Here is a 16,902-nt window from a genome sequence, read left to right on the forward strand (position 1 = left end):
GGAGTGGGCCCCCTGACTCCCCGGTGGCCCTCCCTCCAACAGCCACCAGAGACAAAAGAGCACAAATGTAGCACAAATATCACCCAGATGTAGCCCAAGTATAGCGTAATGACAGAATGTCCCAGAGTATTCTAGAGAACAACTAGAGTGCTAACAGTCTTTCTTATGATAAAAGTATGGCACACCTGAAGCCATCTTGATTGGAATAAAGTGGTAACACTTAAAACATTTAATTTGCAAAGGAACAAAATGAGGGGGTTCATTTTGCCATAGAAATTATGATTAGTGCTGCAGAAAGAAAACTTAGGGCACATTTTGTCTTCTCAAATCCTCTTCTATTTCATTAAAAAGTTCTGACATGCAGACTGAAACATGCACTTTGAATACCAGCAGCAGACTTCCCTGGTGGGCAGTAGCTTTACTACAGTGATCTAATGAGCAACTAGAGTGCTAACATTCAGAACGTATGGCAAATGTGTGACACATCTGAATGCCTTCTTGATGGAACCAAAGTAAACAAGCGTTGAAAATGCAATAGGTCTCGCCCTCGTTTAAGTTAAAGCACTTGTGTTTGTAATTAGGTGGCTTTTTAGCTTTGCTTGTATTAGTGTTTTTCAAACTTTCATGTACATAACATGCATATGTATGAGTATATGTATATGTATGCATGCATTTATATTTGTATTTATATAGATATGCAGATTATATATATGTTTATATATGAATGTATATATATAAATACACTTACATAAATGCATATGCATATATATATATGCATATGTGTGTGTGTAGAGAGGTAGAGAGAGGTAGAGAGAGGTGTAGAGGTATAGAGTTAGAGGTAGGTAGAGAGAGGTAGAGAGAGGTGTAGAGGTGTAGAGTTAGAGGTAGAGGTAGAGAGGTAGCGGTAGAGAGGAGAAGAGAGAGAGTAGTAGAGAGAGTAGTAGAGTAGTAGAGAGTGAGTAGTAGAGAGTAGTAGAGAGAGTAGTAGAGAGTAGTAGAGAGTGAGTAGTAGAGAGTAGTAGAGTGAGTAGTAGAGAGTAGTAGAGAGTGAGTAGTAGAGAGTGAGTAGTAGAGAGTGAGTAGAAGAGAGTGAGTAGTAGAGAGTGAGTAGCAGAGAGAGAGTAGTAGAGAGTAGTAGAAAGTGAGTAGTAGAGAGTAGTAGAGAGTGAGTAGTAGAGAGTGGGTAGTAGAGAGTGGGTAGTAGAGTGGGTAGTAGAGAGTAGGAGAGAGTAGTAGAGAGGGAGTAGTAGAGTGAGTAGGAGAGTGAGTAGTAGAGAGTGAGTAGTAGAGGGTGAGTAGTAGGGAGTGAGTAGTAGGGAGTGAGTAGCAGAGTGAGTAGCAGAGTGAGTAGCAGAGAGAGAACAGTAGAGAGTGAGTAGTAGAGTGAGTAGTAGAGAGTAGTAGAGAGAGTAGTAGAGAGCAATAGAGAGTGAGTAGTAGAGAGAGAGTAGTAGAGAGAGTAGTAGAGTAGTAGAGAGTGAGTAGTAGAGAGTAGTAGAGAGTAGTAGAGAGTAGTAGAGAGTGAGTAGTAGAGAGTAGTAGAGTGAGTAGTAGAGAGTAGTAGAGAGTGAGTAGTAGAGAGTGAGTAGTAGAGAGTGAGTAGCAGAGAGTGAGTAGCAGAGAGTGAGTAGAGGAGAGTGAGTAGTAGAGAGTAGTAGAGAGTGAGTAGCAGAGAGAGAGTAGTGGAGAGTAGTAGAAAGTGAGTAGTAGAGAGTAGTAGAGAGTAGTAGAGAGTAGTAGAGAGTGGGTAGTAGAGAGTGGGTAGTAGAGAGTAGGAGAGAGTATTAGAGAGAGAGTAGTAGAGTGAGTAGTAGAGAGTGAGCAGTAGAGAGTGAGTAGTAGAGGGTGAGTAGTAGGGAGTGAGTAGTAGGGAGTGAGTAGCAGGGAGTGAGTAGCAGGGAGTGAGTAGCAGAGAGAGAACAGTAGAGAGTGAGTAGTAGAGTGAGTAGTGGAGAGTAGTAGAGAGAGTAGTAGAGAGTGAGTAGTAGAGAGTGAGTAGTAGAGAGTGAGAAGTAGAGAGTGAGTAGTAGAGAGTGAAGAGTAGAGAGTGAAGAGTAGTGAGTAAGTAGTAGAGAGAGGGGAATAGTAGAGAGTGAATAGTAGGGAGTAGTAGAGAGTGAGTAGTAGAGTGAGTAGTAAAGAGTAGTAGAGAGCGAGCAGTAGAGAGCAAGTAGTAGAGAGTGTGTAGTAGTGAGTAGTAGAGAGTAGTAGAGAGTGAATAGTAGAGAGAGTAGCAGAGAGTGAGTAGTAGAGAGAGTAGTAGAGAGTAGTAGACTAGTGGAGAGTGAGTAGTAGAGAGTAGAAGAGAGCGAGTAGTAGAGAAAATGGTAGAGAACAAGTAGTAGAGAGTGAGTAGTAGAAAGTGAGTAGTAGAGAGTAGTAGAGAGTGTGTAATACAGAGAGAGTAGTAGAGAATAGTAGAGAGTGATTAGTAGAGAGTGAGTAGTAGAGAGTGAGTAGTAGAGAGTAGTAGAGAGTGAGTAGTAGAGTAGTAGAGAGTGAGTAGTAGAGAGTGAGTAGTAGAGAGTGAGTTGTAGAGAGTAGTAGAGTGAGTAGTAGAGAATGAGTAGTGGAGAGAGGGTAGTAGAGAGGAGTAGAGAGCGAGTAGTAGAGATTGAATAGTAGAGTGTGAGTAGTAGAGAGTGAGTAGAGAGTAGGAGAGAGTAGTAGAGAGTGAGTAGTAGAGACTGAGTAGTCGAGTGAGTAGTAGAGAGTAGTAGAGGGTGAGTAGTAGGGAGTGAGAAGTAGAGAGTGAGTAGTAGAGAGTGAGTAAGAGAGAGAGAACAGTAGAGAGTGAGTAGTAGAGTGAGTAGTAAAGAGTAGTAGAGAGAGTAGTAGAGAGAGTAGTAGAGAGTGAGTAGTAGAGAGTGAGTCGTAGAGAGTGAGTGAGTGAGTGAGTAGTAGAGAGTGAAGAGTAGAGAGTGAAGAGTAGAGAGTGAAGAGTAGAGAGTAAGTAGTAGAGAGAGGGGAGTAGTAGAGAGTGAATAGTAGGGAGTAGTAGAGAGTGAATAGTAGAGTGAGTAGTAAAGAGTAGTAGAGAGCGAGCAGTAAAGAGCAAGTAAGAGAGAGTGTGTAGTAGTCAGTAGAAGAGAGTAGTAGAGAGTGAATAGTAGAGAGAGTAGCAGAGAGTGAGTAGTAGAGAGAGTAGTAGAGAGTAGTAGACTAGTAGAGAGTGAGTAGTAGAGAGTAGAAGAGAGCGAGTAGTAGAGAGACTGGTAGAGAACAAGTAGTAGAGAGTGAGTAGTAGAAAGTGAGTAGTAGAGAGTGTGTAATACAGAGAGAGTAGTAGAGAATAGTCGAGAGTGATTAGTAGAGAGTGAGTAGTACAGAGTGAGTAGTAGAGAGTAGTAGAGAGTTGTAGAGTAGTAGAGAGTGAGTAGTAGAGAGTGGGTAGTAGAGAGTGGGTAGTAGAGAGTGGGTAGTAGAGAGTAGTAGAGAGTGAGTAGTAGAGAGTGAGTAGTAGAGAGTGAGTAGTAGAGAGTGAGTAGTAGAGAGTAGTAGAGTGAGTAGTAGAGAATGAGTATTGGAGAGAGGGTAGTAGAGAGCGAGTAGTAGAGAGCGAGTAGTAGAGATTGAATAGTAGAGAGTGAGTAGTAGAGAGTGAGTAGTAGAGAGTGAGTAGTAGAGAGTGAGTAGTAGAGAGAGTAGTAGAGTGAGTAGTAGAGAGTAGTAGAGAGTAGTAGAGAGTAGTAGCAAGTGAGTAGTAGAGAGTAGTAGTAGAGAGTGAGTAGTAGAGAGAATAGTAGCGAGTGAGTAGTAGCGAGTGAGTAGTAGAGAGTGAGTAGTTTAATTTAAAAGGAACACAATGAGGGGGTTCATTTTGCCATAGAAATTATGATTAGTGCTGAAAAAAGAAAAATTAGGGCACATTTTGAGTCACTTCTCAAATCCTCTTCTATTTCATTACAAAATTCTGACATGCAGACTGAAACATGCACTTTCAATACCAGCAGCAGACTTCCCTGGTGAGCAATAGCTTTACTAGAGTGATCTAATAAGCAACTAGAGTGCTAACATTCCGAATTTATGGCAAATGTGTAACACATCTGAATGTCTTCTTGGTGGAATCAAAGTAAAAAACTGAAAGTATTTCCTACTGAGGAGACTGTAGTAAATGAGGAAATTAGGAAACTTCATAACAAATAAGTCTCCCAAGATGGCCACCAGAGACAAAAGAGCCCAAATGTAGCACAAATATCACCCAGATGTAGCCCAAGTATAGCCCAATGACAGAATGTCCCAGAGTGTTCTAAAGAACAACTAGAACGCTAACAGTCTTATTTATGAGAAAAGTATGGCACACATGAAGCCATCTTGATTGGAATAAAGTGGTAACACTTAAAACATTTTATTTGCAAAGGAACAAAATGAGGGGGTTCATTTTGCCATAGAAATTATGATTAGTGCTGCAGAAAGAAAAATTAGGGCACATTTTGACTTCTCAAATCCTCTTCTATTTCATTAAAGAATTCTGGCATGCAGACTGAAACATGCACTTTCAATACCAGCAGCAGACTTCCCTGGTGAGCAGTAGCTTTACTACAGTGATCTAATGAGCAACTAGAGTGCTAACATTCAGAATTTATGGTAAATGTGTGAAACATCTGAATGCCTTCTTGATGGAACCAAAGTAAACAAGCGTTGAAAATGCAATAGGTCTCGCCCTCGATTAAGTTAAAGCAATTCTGTTTGTAATTAGGTGGCTTTTTAGCTTTGCTTGTATTAGTGTTTTTCAAACTTTCATGTACATAACATGCATATGTATGCGTATATGTATGCATGCATTTATATTTGTATATATATAGATATGCAGATTATATATATGTTTATATATGAATGTATATATATATATACTTACATATATATAAATGCATATGCATATATATATGTGCATATGTGTGCGTGTAGAGAGGTAGAGAGAGGTGTAGAGGTAGAGAGGTGTAGAGGTAGAGAGGTGTAGAGGTAGAGAGGTAGAGGTAGAGAGGTAGCGGTAGAGCGGAAGAGAGGTAGAGAGAGGTAGAGAGGTAGAGAGTGAGTAATAGAGACTAATAGAGAGCAGAGAGTGAGTAGTAGAGAGTAGTAGAGAGTAGTAGAGAGAGCAGCAGAGAGGGAGTAGCAGAGAGTAGTAGAGTGAGTAGTAGAGAGTGAGTAGTAGAGAGTGTAGTAGAGTGAGTAGTAGAGTGAGTAGTATAGAGTAGTAGAGAGTGAGTAGTAGAGAGTGAGTAGTAGAGAGTGAGTAGAGTGAGTAGAGAGTGAGTAACAGAGAAAGAGGAGAAGTAGAGTGAGTAGTAGAGTGAGTAGTAGAGTAGTAGAGAGAGAGTAGTAAAGAGTGAGTAGTAGAGTAATAGAGAGTGAGTAGTAGAGAGTGAGTAGTAGAGAGTGAGTAGTAGAGAGTGAGTAGAAGAGAGTTAGTAGTAGAGAGTGAGCAGTAGAGAGTAGTAGAGAGTGAGTAGTAGAGAGTAGTAGAGAGTGAGTAGTAGAGAGTGAGTAGTAGAGAGAGAGTAGTAGAGAGAGAGTAGTAGAGAGAGAGTAGTAGAGTAGTAGAGAGAGAGTAGTAGAGTAGTAGAGAGTGAGTAGTAGAGAGTAGTAGAGTGAGTAATAGAGAGTAGTAGAGAGTGAGTAGTAGAGTGAGTAGTAGAGTGAGTAGTAGAGTGAGTAGTAGAGTGAGTAGCAGAGAGTGTGTAGCAGAGAGTGTGTAGCAGAGAGTGAGTAGTAGAGAGTAGTAGAGAGAGTAGTAGAGAGAGTAGTAGAGAGTGAGAAGTAGAGTGAGTAGTAGAGAGTAGTAGAGAGTGAGTAGTAGAGAGTAGTAGAGAGCGAGTAGTAGAGAGCAAGTAGTAGAGAGCGAGTAGTAGAGAGTGAGTAGTAGAGTGAGTTGTAGAGTAGTTGAGAGCAAGTAGTAGAGAGTGAGCAGTGGAGAGTGAGTAGTAGAGTAGTAGAGAGCAAGTAGTAGAGAGTGAGCAGTAGAGTAGTAGAGAGTGAGTAGTGGAGAGTGAGTAGTGGAGAGTGAGTAGTGGAGAGTGAGTAGTGGAGAGTGAGTAGTAGAGAGTAGTAGAGAGCGAGTAGTAGAGAGCGAGTAGTAGAGAGTGAGTAGAGAGAGTAGTAGAGAGAGAGTAGTAGAGAGTGAGTAGTAGAGAGTGAGTAGTAGAGAGTGAGTAGTAGAGAGTAGTGGAGAGTGAGTAGTGGAGAGTGAGTAGTAGAGAGCGAGTAGTAGAGAGCGAGTAGTAGAGAGTGAGTAGTAGAGAGTGAGAAGTAGAGAGTGAGTAGTAGAGAGTGATTAGTAGAGAGTGAGTAGGAGAGAGAGTAGTAGAGAGTGAGTAGTAGAGAGAGAGTAGCAGAGAGAGAGTAGTAGAGAGAGAGTAGTAGAGAGTAGTAGAGTGAGTAGTAGAGAGTGAGTAGTAGAGTAGTAGAGAGTGAGTAGTAGAGAGTGAGTAGTAGAGAGTGAGTAGTAGAGAGTTAGTAGTAGAGAGTGAGCAGTAGAGAGTAGTAGAGAGTGAGTAGTAGAGAGTAGTAGAGAGTGAGTTGTAGAGAGTGAGTAGTAGAGAGAGAGTAGTAGAGAGAGAGTAGTAGAAAGAGAGTAGTAGAGTAGTAGAGAGAGAGTAGTAGAGTAGTAGAGAGTGAGTAGTAGAGAGTAGTAGAGTGAGTAATAGAGAGTAGTAGAGAGTGAGTAGTAGAGTGAGTAGTAGAGTGAGTAGTAGAGTGAGTAGTAGAGTGAGTAGCAGAGAGTGTGTAGCAGAGAGTTGTAGAGAGTGAGTAGTAGAGAGAGTAGTAGAGAGAGTAGTAGAGAGAGTAGTAGAGAGTGAGAAGTAGAGTGAGTAGTAGAGAGTAGTAGAGAGTGAGTAGTAGAGAGTAGGCGAGAGCGAGTAGTAGAGAGCAAGTAGTAGAGAGCGAGTAGTAGAGAGTGAGTAGTAGAGTGAGTTGTAGAGTAGTTGAGAGCAAGTAGTAGAGAGTGAGCAGTGAAGAGTGAGTAGTAGAGTAGTAGAGAGCAAGTAGTAGAGAGTGAGCAGTAGAGTAGTAGAGAGTGAGTAGTGGAGAGTGAGTAGTGGAGAGTGAGTAGTGGAGAGTGAGTAGTGGAGAGTGAGTAGTAGAGAGTAGTAGAGAGCGAGTAGTAGAGAGCGAGTAGTAGAGAGCGAGTAGAGAGAGTAGTAGAGAGAGAGTAGTAGAGAGTGAGTAGTAGAGAGTGAGTAGTAGAGAGTGAGTAGTAGAGAGTAGTGGAGAGTGAGTAGTGGAGAGTGAGTAGTAGAGAGCGAGTAGTAGAGAGCGAGTAGTAGAGAGCGAGTAGTAGAGAGTGAGTAGTAGAGAGTGAGAAGTAGAGAGTGAGTAGTAGAGAGTGATTAGTAGAGAGTGAGTAGTAGAGAGAGTAGTAGAGAGTGAGTAGTAGAGAGAGAGTAGCAGAGAGAGAGTAGTAGAGAGAGAGTAGTAGAGAGTAGTAGAGTGAGTAGTAGAGAGTGAGTAGTAGAGTAGTAGAGTGTGAGTGGTAGAGAGTAGTAGAGACTAATAGAGTGAGTAGTAGAGTGAGTAGTAGAGTGAGTAGTAGAAGAGTGAGTAGTAGAGAGTGAGTAGTAGAGTAGTAGAGAGTGAGTAGTAGAGAGAGTAGTAGAGAGAGTAGTAGAGGAGTAGAGTAGTAGAGAGTGAGTAGTAGAGAGTGAGTAGTAGAGAGTAGTAGACAGTGAGTAGTAGAGAGTAGTCAGTGTCAGTCAGTCAGTGTCAGTCAATCAGCGTCCGTCAGTGTCAGTCAGTGTCAGTCAGTCAGTCAGTGTCAGTCAGTCAGTGTCAGCTAGAGCAGCTCTGCTGACTTGGTTCTCTGGCTCTAAAGCAGTTCTGCTGACCTCGTTCTCTCCCTCTAAAGCAGCTCTGCTGACCTGGTTTCTCTGGCTCTACAGCAGCTCTGCTGACCTGGTTCTCGGCCTCTAGAGCAGCTCTGCTGACCTGGGTCTCTGGCTCTAGAGCAGCTCTGCTGACCTGGGTCTCTGGTTCTAGAGCAGCTCTGCTGACCTGCTTCTTAGGCTCTAGAGCAGCTCTGTTGACCTGGTTCTCTGGCTCTACAATGGCTCTGCTGACCTGGTTTCTCTGGCTCTACAGCAGCTCTGCTGATCTGGTTCTCTGCGCTCACGATGCACGCACAGACTTTGCGAAAATATATTTAAAAATAATATAAGTTTATTATAAGTACAAATATATTATTTTTATGAATATCTTAGATAATCTCTTGCCCTAATATGTATATTAAAGACACATATATATCATTTTGGAACATGAACGTCCCAGCACGTATATGATGTCACGCGGGACCCTCCACCGTGCAAGCATCTCGTACCGTAATGCACATGTGTCGCGAAAGCGCGGGAGCAGGAGTCGCGAACTGGTCGCATACCAATCGTGCACATCACATAATATTAAATGTATATGATGTAACTGAAAAACACGCAGCCGTCGCACACCGTACGCGGATCCTTCACAACTTTTCTAAAATGGCGGCTAGAATCCATGCACCCACCGTGATGTGTACGCTTTGAGCGCGCGACTCTGAATTTTTGGGGGGAAAAACCTTTTTAAAAAGAAAATAATATAAATATATTAAAATAAAAAATTAAAACAAAAACTTAATCGATAATTCAGTTTGAATTTTTGTAAAAAAAAAATTGTGTAATTTTCAGAAAAATATATAATGTTATTTAATGAATAAAATATGTATAAATAAACAGTTAAAAAACTGTAGAAAATCAGTACAAAAAAATAGGTATAACTACTATCACACTTAAAAATTAGCATTTAAAAAACCTTTGAAATTCACTGAAAAAAACCATGGGTTTCAGAGACGTTATAGTTAGCTGCCCATTTCACTCGTACAAAACCATAGAAATTCTTCCGTTATAATTAGTTCTGCTAACTATAACTCACGCGTCCGCAATGCACTGCTGATGATGTCACATATTGCATCATTCATGACATGGTCAGTGACATCACTGATGACATCACTGATAACATCATTCACATGACAATCTGATACACCTCATCATACACTAGTATAACCTTTCATCGCTCACTGTAAAATACATTGTACCATATTTGAAACCATTGACACACCAATACCAGTTACTACATACCCACTCACTGATTCCTAAGACTACACACACAACTCCCCATTCAACAACAGAATCATTTATACATGCCGTCACTAATTAATAGAACACTATCAAATGCACTTATACACATATATAGACATTGACACAATCAGCAGTCATCTTAGTCAGTTATGCAGTCATCCTACTCACTCATGGAAAAAATTAATCACACTTACATTTACTCACTTACACAATTATCCAACAACACCTCATTTATTCAAACACATAGCAACTCATAGTTATTATGTTAAAAAATTACCATTACAATTATACACTCATTCATATAGTTACTCACAATCACTGACTCTTACACATACTTATTAATATACATACACCAACTCTCACATACAATGCCTTTTATTTTTTTACTTTGTTGAAGATGTACAACTAAAACATATATTCGCTCACCAACACACAAATAAATACACTAAGTCACCCAAACAACTGTTTCCACATGCACTCTTACACCTATACACCTAGTCAATCAACCATTAACACATCTATGCATAGAGTTACACACACCCCATCCAACCACACACAAACTCAGTGTCCCATACAAATACTCACCAAACTAATCAATAACTAATATACACACTCATGTAGTTAGTGACCAACTGATGCAGCATGTTATACAACAACAGAGACAGTGATGCACACATTCACATCGTTTAGTTACTAATCCATGTATTGAGACAGTTTTAGTTACTCATTTAAACAGACAGCTACTAAATCCTCCATCTAGACAGTTATATATCCACTCAATCTTCAATACAGATTGGCATATATATAATACATATTTAAATTTCAAACTAAACCACACTCACTGGGTGATGTCATCAGTGATGTCATTTGAGATGTCATCAGTGATGTCATCAGTGATGTCATCAGTGATGTCACTGACCATCTCATGAATGATGCAATATGTGACATCATCAGCAGTGCATTGCGCGAGTTATAGTTAGCAGAACTAACTATAACGGAGGAATTTCTATGGTTTTGTACAAGTGAAGTGGCCAGCAAACTATAACATCTCTGAAACCTAGGGTTTATTCAGTGAATATATATATATATATATATATATTATCTACTGGCGGTCGCCAGTAGATAGTTATAGTTAGGACCGTGTTTCCATAGGAAATCCGCAACATTCTATTTGGAATAACTTTGGCGCCGGTTGACGAATCCTCGCGAAATTTTCAAAATAGGTGGGGCGCTCCGCTCCGCTCTTACGCTGAAAGTCTCGGGGGGATTCGTCAAGCGGGGGCTGAGAAAAAAGGGGGGTCCCAAAACGCATTTTCCCCATGCATTTTCCCATAGGACCTTTAGTCCGAGCTACAGCCCGAACGGCTGAACAGAATTACTTGAAATTTGGCAGAGAGGTAGTCCTCAGGTCAGAGATGTGCCTTTTGCAGGTCTGGTGTAAATCTGTTCAGTAGGTCCTGAGAAAATAGCATTTAAATCAATATATATATCTGTAAGCGTGCTCCGTGCGCTTACGGTAACCTTACCGTACGCGTACGGTGCCGTGCGCGAGCTCAATTCTGATTGGTGGTTACATGACTGTAAACATTCGAATCGGTCGAAATCAGAAAGTGTCGGCTGCCATTTTCTGTCTCTCGCACTGAAAAACAAAGGTGGATAACGTGAAAAGGGGGCAACGAAGAGAGTTGCAGACCCCCTAGCGTTTGTCAGGGGGTCCACGAAGGACCAAAAAGTACGAAAAATACATTTAATAATTTTAAAAAAAAATCGCGGAGTGTACGGCAAAACAAAATTTAAAAAAAAAAACTAAATAACAATCACATTTATTAAATAAATTGAAGGACCCGCAAGGGAGAAAAAACAATTGTTACTGTGTAAAAAAAGGCGAGCCGCGCACGGTATGAACTGCGCAACGTGGGCGCTTGGTGCGCGAAGCGCACCGAGTGCCCACAGCGCGCTCGGCGCGCGAAGCGCACCGTGCGCGCAGGGTGTGCGCACGGTGAAAAATCAGAAAAAAAAATAAAAAATAAATACATAACTTAGCATTTAAAAAAACGTACAAATTCACTGAAAAAACCATAGGTTTCACACACGTTATAGTTAGGAATTAGCATTTAAAAAACCTTGCAAATTCACTTAAAAAACCATAGGTTTCACACATGTTATAGTTAGCTGTACATTTCACTCGTAAAAAACCAATTAAATTCCACGTTATAGTTAGATCAGGTAACTATAACTTGCGCGACCGCAATCCACAATGTGTCATTTCAGATGTCATCATTGATGTGATGAGTGATGTCACTGACCATGTCATGAGTGATGTAATATGTGACGTCATCAGCAGTTTATTGTGGGCGCGCAAGTTATAGTTACCTGATCTAACTATAACGTGGAATTTCATTGGTTTTTTACGAGTGAAATGTACAGCTAACTATAACATGTGTGAAACCTATGGTTTTTTAAGTGAATATATATATATATATATATCTCTTTCATGCCAGAAATAATACTGTTTGAAAAATGGGAGATTTCTTTTTGTTCACATGCTATCATATCAATATTGGGTACTGAGCATTTCCTCTATTTACCTCACCAGGGGCCATATGTAGGAAGCCAAATACCGGTCGGTAACGGCCGATTTTCGGTAACTATCCCGTTACCGACCGGTATTTAGGCTTTTGCTATGTAGGGGGCATATTTCAGGATTCGGTAATTTACCGAATCGGTAAAATTACTGAATCGGTAAAATTACCGATTCGGTAAATACCGAATCCTGAAATGATATGTAGGGGGAGTGTCTCATCGGTGTGTGGATTCGTTATTTACCACCAACTAAAAGTTGATGGTAAATGACGAATACCTGTAAAAAAGCATTATTGTGCAATTTGAAATGTGCAATGTGGCAGACATACATGCCCTTAGGGCATGTATGTGCGCCACATGTGCACACATGCACGAATCAGGGGTGCAACAGGGTGTCAATGTGACACCCTGCCACCCATGATAATGCCTCCCCTATTACAGATTCGGTATTTACCGAATCGGTAATGGCAACTGGCTTCCCATTCATACCTATGGGCCTCCAGGCCCATAGGAATGAATGGGTAGCCAGTTGCCATTACCGATTCGGTAAATACCGAATCTTAAATACCGATATTTACCGAATCGGTATTAATTTACCTACATTACATTTACCGATTCATAAATACCGAATCGGTAAAATTCGGTATTTAAGAATCGGTAAATGTAATTTACCTACATATGGCCCCAAGAGAGACAGTACTTCTGCAGAATATAATATCAAATATGTTCAACTGAGAATTGAGCACAGTTGTGGCTAGAGTTTGCATTTTCAAATTTCACCCAAAATATTGTTTCTAGTTAAGTTGGTTCAAAATATCATTTCTCCAGAATGTGCCGCTGTTAGAAATGGGGGTCTCTAGTTGGCAGAGGTAGGTACCTTTGTCCAAATAGGGACCCTTGCTTCTAGTCAGGGTAAGGGGGATAAAAACTCTAGATAACCCCTGCTCACCCCCTTGGTAGCTTGGCACCAGCAGACAGGCTTATCCTAAAGGCAATGTGTAAAGTATTTGTACCAACACTCACAGTAATACAGTGAAAACACCACAAATGGACACTACACCAGTTTAGAAAAATAAAGTATCTTTATCCAAACTAAACAAGACCAAAACGACAAAAATCCAACATACAGATTCCCAATAAAATGTCTTTAAAAAGGATGTTGCGAAACCCAAAGTACGGCGCCACCTGTGAGGATCGCGGCGTCGGGCGGAGTGTCGCACATACCCCCAAACAACAGTACCTTGGAAAATGAAGTCAGTGACGATGCACAGCGTCGAAGATGGCCGATGTCGGCTCCGGTGAGGATGTGACGTTGGCAAGTTCCTCGAGTCACCCTCGGCGGTTATCGGTGCCGAGATACCAAGATGCAGGCACTGGCGAAGACGGAGGAGACGCGTGTGCTGGCGTCGGTCACGGCTGATCACTGCCAGCGGTGGCAGGCATCGTAGGGCATTGGAGCTGCGGAGCAGGGCGGGCGCTGAGTTGATCCCTCCACGAGCGGCTCCCTAGGCCTCGTGCAGGTCGCAGCGTCACAGCGGCGGCGGAAACAGATTTTCTTACTACTCTTGCGTTTCTTCCAGCTCCCAACAGCAGAAACAACCTCAAGGGGCCCAACGCAGTTACAAGCACCTCCTGGCAGGTTTGAACTCCCAGCAAGGAAGTTCAGGGGAGCTGGGGGTGAAGTCTTTTTGTCCCTGAGACTTCAGCAACAGGAGGCCAGCTCTTCTTCAGGCCCTTGGAGACTTTCCTCAACAGGGGACACAGCATACAGTAAAGTCCTTCTCCTTTCTTTGGCAAAAACAGCAACTGCAGGTCAACCGCAGACCCACAGCAAGGGCAGTACTTCTCCTCAGTTTCTTCAGCTCTTCTCCTCAGCAAAGGTTCCTCTTGATTCCAGAAGTAGTCTAAAGTTCAGGGGTTTTAGGTCTAATACTTATAACCCAAAATGTATTTGATCCCTTTGTGCAAGGGGCTCTGACCCCAGTCCAATCCAGTTCTGGGTGCACTTCGTCAAGTGCAGAACAACATCCTTTGCCAGTGTGAGCCTTGGCTTAAGACACACCACAGGGGGGCGGAGCCAGCATTGTGGAAGACAGGCACAGCCCTATTCAGGTGCAGGGTAAATCTCCTCCCACCACTCTATATGCAGCCAGGGTCTATTCAGCTCAGGGCTGGGTCATCCAGGAAGGGCCAGGCACACCTCACCCCCCCAGAGGCTGCCTACAGGGAATGCACATCCACTGTCTCAGCCACACTGAAACCAGACAGTGAATCCACAAACAGGCAGAGGCACACAGGAAGGTTGAACAAGAAAATAGCCACTTTCTAAAAGTGCTATTTTCAAACACAGAATTTAAAAACCATCCTTACTAAAAGATGTGTTGTTAAATTCTGAGTTCAGGGATACCAGACTCCAATTTTATATCTTCTCCCTATGGGAAGATATGCCTGTAAAATGTTACAAAGCATTCCCCATTCTGTCCTACGGGCAAGATAGCCTTTCAATAGTTGTTAGACCTGGTACCATTGGCGTGAGTCTTCCTATCATTTTTGCTAATGTCGCCTCTGTTTTTTATATGTTTTGCTGGTTTAGATGCTTTGGGCACTGTGCGCCACTGCTATTCCGTGCCACAGTGCAAGTGTTCCCTATTGTAAATTGTTGTAAAGGATTAGTGACTCCATGATTGGCTTTTTTGATTTACTTGTCAGACTCTAGTACAGTGTGCCATGTGTGCCCAGGGCCTGTAGATCAAATGCTGCTAGTGGGCTTGCAGCACTGATTGTGCCACCCACAGAAGCAGCTTGTAAATTGTGTCTGAGGCCTGCCATTGCAGAGCCTGTGTGCAGTCTAGTACTGCCATGTTGACTTGGTAAGTGCACCCACTTGCCAGTCCCTAAACCTTCCCTTTTCTACATATCAGACACCCCCAAGGTAGGCCTGAGGGCAGGGTGCATTGTAAGTAAGAGGTAGGGCATACCCTGATGTGTGTGGCATGTCCTGATAGTGAATTACAGCCAATTTCGTTTTTCATTATTGCAAGGCTAGTTGTCCCCATAGGCCAGAATGGGCAGTTTGATTATAACATCTTATAATCCTAACTGACCCAAGGAACATGTTAGAAAACGATTTTAGAATGCCTGAACTCAGAATGATAAAATACATCTTTTAGTGAAGTTGGTTTTAACATTCTATGTTTGAAAATACCACTTTTAGAAAGTAGGTATTTTCTTGTCTAACCATCCAGCCTGCCTCTGCTAGGTTGTGTATTGCATGTCTGGTTTGTGAGTGACAGGAGGGCTTGGGCTCCAGCAGTCCGATTACTCAGGGCTGGGCTGAATAGGACCTTGGCTGCATAGAGAGTGGGGGGCGGAGATTTCCTTTCACTCCCCTGAGCCCTCATAGAATAGAGATTCGAGGGAGGAGATTTCCTTTCAGTCCACCTAGGCCAGGTTTGCTTTCAACAATGCTGTCTCCACCTCCTGCCAGGAAGCTGCACCAGGGAGGAAACAACAGGTTTTTGCCAGGTACAGACACTCTCAGCCTTCAGAGAACAGAGATAACAGTAGTATAAATATTGGGGCCAAGACCCTAAGACTTTAGATCACTTCTGGGAATCAAGACAGACCTTTTGCCAAGGAGAAGAACCAGAGAATCTGAAGGAGTTTTACTGCCCCTGTGCAAGTGTGCTATTTTCTGGGGTTGGCCTGCAGTGGTTTCTTTATTGAAACTTTTATTGAAACTTTCATCATCTTGAAGAAGAATCTCCAAGGGCTTGAACTGTGCTTGCCTCTTGCTGGAGTCTCAGGGACACAAGACTTCACCAGCAGCTCCCCCTGAATTCCCTTGCTGGGGATTCTGTCTGCAGAAGCCTGCGTGTTGTTGGGAGCTGGAGGCGCGACTCAACGAGAAGAAGCATGTCTCATCCGCAGCTGTTGCCATCGCAACATCAGAAGAGCGTGTCGCCACTGCAAGAGTCGCCGTCGCATCACTGGAGAAGCATGTCTCCATCGCAGCTGTGTGTCGTCGCATCACCGGAGAAGCGTGTCGCCACCTCAAGGGTCGCCGTCGCATAACCGGAGAAGCGTGTCGCAGGGCCTGTCGTGGCTCAGAAGTTACAGAGTTCGCCGCACGGCCGTTGGGCGTGCACGCATCACCTTCACGTATTCGCATCGCATCAAGGGCGCCATCTTTTCGCATCACACCGGATAGTCGCCTCACATCAAGGGGACATCTTGTCGCATCGCAACCGGAACGCAATACGAGATCGACGCGTCACCTCCTCTCCAGTAAGGAACAGAGGCATCACCTACTTTGCGCAAGCACTGAGGAACAGACGCATCGCCTCCCCCGAAGCAAGGAACCGACGCATCGTTCTCCCTGCGAACCTTTTGTTTAACTTGCGTGACGCATTTAAGGTACATTGTGGGAAAGGTGTCGCATTTACCATCAACTTGAACTAAGCTATTTCTATCATCTTTACGACTATTTTTGATTACAATATTGTGGATTTTTGTCGTTTTGGGTCTTGTGTTAAGTCTATATAAAGATTACGTATTTTTATAAAACCTGTGTGGTGTCCATCTGTAGTGTTTTCACTGTATTACTGTATGTGTTCACAAATGCTTTACACACTGCCTCTGAGATAAGCCTGCCTGCTCGTGCCAAGCTACCAAGGGGGTGAGCAGGGGTTATTTAGGAGTGTAGCCCTCTTACCCTGGCTAGAAGCAAGGGTCCCTACTTGGTCAAAGGTTCCTACCTCTGCCAACTAGAGACCCCCAGTTCTAACAATAGTGAAACACGAAATTGGGAGTACTTCACTATAAGGCCATGTTACACACACCATTACATGTCCCACCTTTCACATACACAGCACCCTGCCCAGGGGGGTACCTTGGGCCTACTATAGGGGTGTCCTATGTGCAACCAAAGGGAAGGGTAGGGCCTGGCAAGTGGGTGCACTTGCCAGGTCAACAAACTGCACACAGGCACTGTGGTGGCAGGCCTGAGACATTTGTTCAGGGCTACGCATGTGGGTACCACAATCAGTGCTGCAAGCCCACTAGTAGCATTTGATTTACCAGCCCTGGCATACTCAGTGCACTTTACTAGGGACCTACTGGTAAAACAAACATGGCAATCATGGATAACCAATCACAATAACAATCTACACAGGGAGCATATGCACTTTAGCACTGATCAGCAGTGGTAAGTGCC

This window comes from Triturus cristatus, chromosome 9, assembly GCF_964204655.1.
Source record: "Triturus cristatus chromosome 9, aTriCri1.1, whole genome shotgun sequence".
Lineage (NCBI taxonomy): Eukaryota > Metazoa > Chordata > Amphibia > Caudata > Salamandridae > Triturus > Triturus cristatus.